The sequence below is a fragment of the Monodelphis domestica genome, chromosome 4, assembly GCF_027887165.1.
Source record: "Monodelphis domestica isolate mMonDom1 chromosome 4, mMonDom1.pri, whole genome shotgun sequence".
Taxonomy (NCBI): domain Eukaryota; kingdom Metazoa; phylum Chordata; class Mammalia; order Didelphimorphia; family Didelphidae; genus Monodelphis; species Monodelphis domestica.
In genome coordinates, this window is record NC_077230.1 from 218,230,802 (window position 1) to 218,237,566 (window position 6,765).

Here is a 6,765-nt window from a genome sequence, read left to right on the forward strand (position 1 = left end):
GATTTTAGGACAAGTCTACCATTAAATAAAACAGGACCTTTTAAAATGCTATTTTTAGCCTAAGAATTCCTTTATACAAAATTTTCACAATTTCCATTTTTATTTTTTCATATTCAATCATAGGAAATGCAATTGGTGGAACCAAACTAATCATGCACCCAACTGCAACAAGAATTAATGTTTCTTAGGCTTTGTTATCTCACCTTGCAATTCTCACACGAAGCAAAGGCAAACAAATGACTATAATAATCACTGTAATTTATGTGTTCATGTCCATTTCAGGTCATCGAGCAAAAAAATTCAATGAAGAATTCAAAAAGAACCCCCAAATCTAGTCTATATAAACTTCGATGTTCAGTAATTTCAATGTGAAAGGGAAGCATATGGGAGGATGGTGAAAACTATGTTGGAAATATAATTCAAGATCAAGATATTAAGGCAGAAAAAGGATTAGTCAATACTCAAAAGCATCATAACTATATGTCTTGAATGCTGTCTTTGAGAAGAGACTCAGAAAATACTAGACATCTCAATCCCAAATGAAATCATAAATGTTTGAACTGACTACATACACAAAAATAGATAGAAAACATTATTTAGTCAAAATCTTCATTTTATAGATGAGGAAACCATATGCCAAGAGCTATACTAAAAGCTAAGAATTCAGTTTACACACACACACACAAATGAATGATAGCACCTGCCTTCAAGGAGCTTTGAATATAATAGTTTTACATTTCTATCTGTAAAATCTTTTTTAAAAAAATATCTGTTCACTGAGGTTATCCTTCATGGAAGTATGAGAATGAAACAAACAAGCTTCTTTTTCTATAGTATATCATCTTCAAAATCACACAACTGAAAAACAGAGAATACGATCATTGTGTCTATTGTTAATTTAATTTTATAAAACATTTCACACAGCAGAACAAAATATAGTCTTAAAAGATATTCTCAAAAATAGATATCAACATTTATATAATCCATGGAATTGTTTGTTGGGGGGCAGGGAAGAGGGAACGGAAAGGAAAATGAATCATATAAGCTTGGAAAAATATTTCAAAAATAAGTTTTTAAATAATAAATAAAAATTTCAATTTAAAAAAAAGAAAGGTATCCTCAAACAAGGTATTTCCCACAAATATGTTAAATTTATATATTATGACAAGTTCAGCTATGGAAATAAATTTATTCAGCACTTTAGAGTAGTCACATAAAGCTAACTGTTCAAATGAGAACTGTGCTCACTTGAGGTATTTTCCACTGTTGTTCAGAAATTCCAGCATGGAGTCCAAGCAGAAAGATACCCTCTCAAGCAAGCAATCAAGCAACAAGCATTTATTAAGTTTCAATTATGTATTAGGCACTATGCTAGGTAGTTGGGCTATAAAAGCAGAAATGAAAAAGTCTCTCTCCTCAAGAGACTGGAAGGTGAGGGTCCCCAAAGGCTCCTCAATGCTGATGACAAAGACACGAAGGAGAAGCTACTGAGCTAGATCTGCAATGCCAGACTAGGGTGGGTTTACCTAATTGATTTTTCCTTGTGTGTAATCAAGGTGGAGGGTGGGGGAAGGTGCTTGGAAAATGATTTCAGAAACAATAGTATAGATGATAGTCTAGATGTCTTGATTTGGGTGTAAATTGGATTTAAGTGAGGCAGAGTTGCAAAAAGTCATCAGCCTCATTCTCTCTTCCAGAGGAATCAAAGTCCAGTAGCCAGACAAAAGTCAAGGTGACTGTTGATGGCCTGGGATTCAGTGGATAACCACCGTGGGTGATGTCTGATCAAGCTCTAAGTGTTCTACCACACCTGCTTCAGTCATCTTCATGGCCATTAAGACAAATTGTCCTCATCCATCCATTCTGCCAGGGGAAGACTTTCCATGTTTGGGGTAGAATCCCCCTAGCTCACAGATGGGTTTGAGGCCTATCAGTTATCCTCAACCTGATTTAGCCCAGATGCTGAAACAGTTTTAATGGGGTATGGCCACTATGTTTATTATAGCTTTGATGGCTTTGTCCTGGAACAAGTCAGGAAGACTCCTTTCCTGAGTTCAGCTCTGGCCTCAGATATGTACCAGCTATGTGATCCTGGTCACGTTATATAACTGTTTGCCTCAGTTTCCTTACCTGTAAAATGAACTAAAGAAGAAATGTCAAACTGTTCTAGTATATTTGCTGAGAAAACCCCAAATAGGATCAGGAAGAATCAGACATGACCAAAAAACAACTGAATAACAACAAAATTATGTATGTTATAGACATATACATGTGTATGTATATATATACATATATATACACACCCATAGATATATTTATTATAACTATCCACATACTGATATCAATGTTGATATGCATATAGATATAATACAAATATAGCTATAAATATAGATAGCTATAGGTGAATTAGAAATATAGATACAAATATAGATATAGATATAGATATAGATATAGATATAGACATCAACATGAACAGATATGCCACAGTGATTCCTAGTGTTTACATTTATGTAACAGAATATCAACCATAGTTTCTCTAAGACCCATTCTGATTTTTTAATTTTATTTGTATTTCAAACTTAACAAACATCAAATAACATTCACACTCACATATACATAGTAGAACAGAAAAAAAATTGAAGCTATTATTTAAAGCTTATTTATCTTTTTAAGTATATAAAAGATTTGCCTATAACTTTCAAAAACTATTCTGATTGTCTGGCTTCCATTCTGACCTTCTGTCTATTCTTTTTCCAATAGTCTTCTATAAATAGGTGGCTAAAGGATATAAAATAGTCATTTTCCGGAGAAGAAATGAAAACTGTCAACAACCGTTAAAAAAAAAAAGAATCAAACTAAATTAAAGAAATACAAATCTAAAAACCTCTAAAACTATAAATTTTTATAACATCCTTAATTCTTCGAGCCAGACTCCTAATAATATTTCTCAAACTATAAATAGTCCTTGAAACTATAGTCTCTGGGGTTTTACCAGGCTTCTAAAATAGTGGTGTCCAAACATTTTTGTTCACACACCCTATCAGAAAAAAAAATTTTTTTTATTCAATACCTGATCATGGATCTTGTTAAAATGGAAATGAGGAGAACCCCTGGGATGATGATTTAAGGTTAGTTTGATTGTGCTGGTGAACTAAACCCCTCCCCAAGGGTTTCCCTCCCTGTCAGGACAGGAAGCGGATGGCAGCCCCTCTATTCCTTCTCAAATATGATGATGACACAAGTAAAGCAGAGGACTTTACCAGAACAGGGCACACTACAGGAATGAAGAATGATGGATGGTTAGGAAATTTTGTGAAACCTAATCTTCCTGGGAGTCCCTTCTGGTAGAAAACCCTTGCTGGAGGGAGATCGATAACATTCGAATTAGGGCTTTGCGTTACCTGACTCTAAATAGAGATCTCCCACCTGGACCAAACCTCCACCCTCCAATCTCCTTTCTTCTCTTAAAAAGATCTGACTGCCTTTGAATTAACAATCTCCTTTTATTTGGGATAGGGAAATTATGATGGGGTTAGGTAAATGGTCAAACAGGAGTCCCTATGCTAAATGTCTAGACCGGAAGTGAGTGCCCCGGCTTTGGCCAACAGCTGGGACCAGTCTGAAAACCTTATCTATTCTTAATATTCTCTTATGCTGGCTATCCTGAACTAATATTAAAGTAGTAACATAAGTCTTTAAGATAAGCTGACACAGAGGAAGATGTTTCTGTCTTCAGGACTGACACAGCCCACCCTCCTGGGAAAATCCCTCTTGGGCAAAGCTGAAGTATCCAGTCAGCCCACTCAAATTTTGATATGACAGAGATCAGGAACAGTTCACAGACAAATTGGGCATTGAGTTCAAATGGGAAATTCTTAGGGAGAATGACGAGATTGAAATCCTGAGATCAGTAAAAGAACTGCTTCCAGTCCAAGGCTCAGAATGGGACCTCTTGTCCATTGGCAAAATCTCCCAGAAGTCCCCTCTCTCCCACATTCTAACTGCCCTGTCATTCATGCTTCTTGCAGGGTTCCATTTCCACTGTGTTAAAATCTCCTCTTACAATCCTCAGTATATGCATATCTGTTTATCTGTGTTAGATGTATAAACTATTATACCTATCATGTAGAAAAATATTAGAAAGGATTAAATGGTAAAAATTAGAAATTATATGTGAAGATTAACACATAGATGCATATGTTTCACTATTGGTGAAACAATTTCCAAATGATTTGGAAAACTATTTAAAATAATACTAGAAAAGTTACTAATTTGTACATCCCCTTTGATTCACTGATACTATTATTTAGTATTACATCATAAGTAAGGACAAGACAAAAATAGAAAGAAAAGTCCTTAAAGTCCATAAATATTTAAAACATTTCTGGGGGTATCAAGAAACTAAAAACAAAACAGGTACCTATCAGGTAGGAAATAATTGAACAAATCAAGATATATTTTGGACATTTTATATGTAAGAAATGCAAAGAAACTTGGAGAAAACCAAATGAAGTGCCTTTGTTCAATATTTTCATTAGCTACTTAGAAAAAGGCCCAAGCAATATGTTTATGTAATTTGTGAATTATTTATTTTATCAAAGTTATGGAATATTATAATATTGTAAAGCTATAAAGAATAAAAGAAAACATACCATGATTTATATTAACTTATATAAAATAATAGCAGCAGAACCACATGTGAATTATAAATTATATATATAAATATACAATAAAATTTGTGTGTATATATAAATTTATAAAGAGATACTATGTGAGTTTTGGCCAGTATTCTATTGATTCTTCAATATAGACTCCTTAATTTTTTGTTTTCTTCTGTGAAACATGGTTTTTATTCTTGCTCCTGAGTTCATTTATTTGCTTACCTGGAATCAGACCAACTCCACAGTTTTCCACTGATGATTCTTGGACTGACTTATTAGTTTAGCTCCCTTGTGAACTTGTTTGCCTTCAGATGTATCTTGTTGATGCTTCCTTGTAAACAACCAAAAACCTTTGACTATGATTATGAATCAATTTCTTTGGAAGTCATCTACTCTGTCCATCCACTACTGTTGACTCTTGATAGGCACTGTGTAAAACACCTACATTTAGGAATGGGGAAAAAGAAGAGAATACAATAATGATTCAGAGAAAAGGTAAAAGAGGTAGAAGGACAACAAGAACATCATGGAAGATCCAGGAAATAATTCCTTGAACAAGGAGTAAGTATTTCTCTGAAAAAGAGAAAGAATCCTAGAAAGAGAGGTCAGGAGTCTGGGTCCTTAAAAGACATTAAGATCTCTCTCCAAATATTTTGGGGATGAAGGGTATCAAATATGAAAGGTCAAAGTTAGAGTGGAAATCAAAAGGTCATGGTCATCTCACTATAAAATCTATCCCACCTCTCTCCCTCTCTTCCTCTCTCTCCCTCCCTCTCTCTCTCCCTTTCTCTCTCTCCATCTCCCTCTCTTCCTGAGGATCATCTTAAGGAGAGAAATGAAGCAAGCAAGCTTTTGATCAGCCCAGTTCATCTAGGTCTTAGCACTGAGATCAGGATTGATGAAACCTTTTAATATGTCTAGTTGTGAAAGAGTATATTAAAACAGAATATCGGTCCTAGTTCCAATTGCAATTCTAATTATAGTGGAGAAGTTTTAAGCCCTACAAGATACAAAAAATCACATCTGCAAGGTGGTCTGGAGATGGATATTGGTACCCCTAAAGGGAAAAGAGGTGTCCCCTTCTCCATGTCAAAGGAGTCCATACAAGCCCAAAGATCTGGACAATGCCTTATATGTCCTGAACTGAAAGTGACTAGAATCAAATCATATAATTTAATTTCATATCATAATAGATGAAGATTTACTGGATGCTTAGATTTGGAGATACCATAGACCAGTGATGGGCAACCTTTCTGAGCTTGGTGTGCCAAAATTCACCAAAAAACCGAGCATAACTCGGGTGGTATGTCACTTTGAGGGAAAAAAAGCATAATTTCATGATATTTATATTTTAAATAACAAAAACATATAATTGTAATATATAAATATATTTAGTACACCAAAAACTAATTATTTAACTTATCTGCTTAGAGACTTATTTGTTCATCTGTCAGTCGGTTTCTTTTGTTGATCTTGATGTTATTTAACTTGTGTGGGGGTACTGTGAACTAAGATAAGTGAGGGGGAAGGGAAATTCTTTAACTAATCTGCCCATTAGTGACTTTTTGTTGCTGGATTTCATTGGCTAAATCTTCAATTGAAGGTTGGTATTTTGTACATTTCAAGCCCAAGCAAGTGCTACTAACATCAATCTTTTTGTTGTTGTTGTTGTTGTTGGTTTTGATATTATTTAACACTGAGAATAAGGTCTCACAAAAGTACAGAGGGAAAAATTGTGACTAAAGCCATTGCTATATTTTTCAGGGTGCTAAAAGTGTCTGGTAATCAGTTCCAGGCACTCCTCCTTTGCACATGGGCCGGAGCCCCACCCAGTCTTCCACAGGCCCAGCTCCACCCCACCCCTCCCCAGCCAACTGGCCAGAGGCTGCCCTGGCCACCCTGCCACTGTGGAAGCCCAATGCACCCCAGCTGCCTGGTGCAGGCCACCCTCTGCTTTCCACTCTCCCCTGTGGCTAGGGTGTGGAGCAGCCCTCCTTTACCCCCCACCCCCTACTTCCTTATCCTCCCCCACCCACCCCACCCCCTGCTGGGTTGGGGCATGGTCACAGTCACTGCCATGGCTGCTGTTAGATTTAAAATGGTT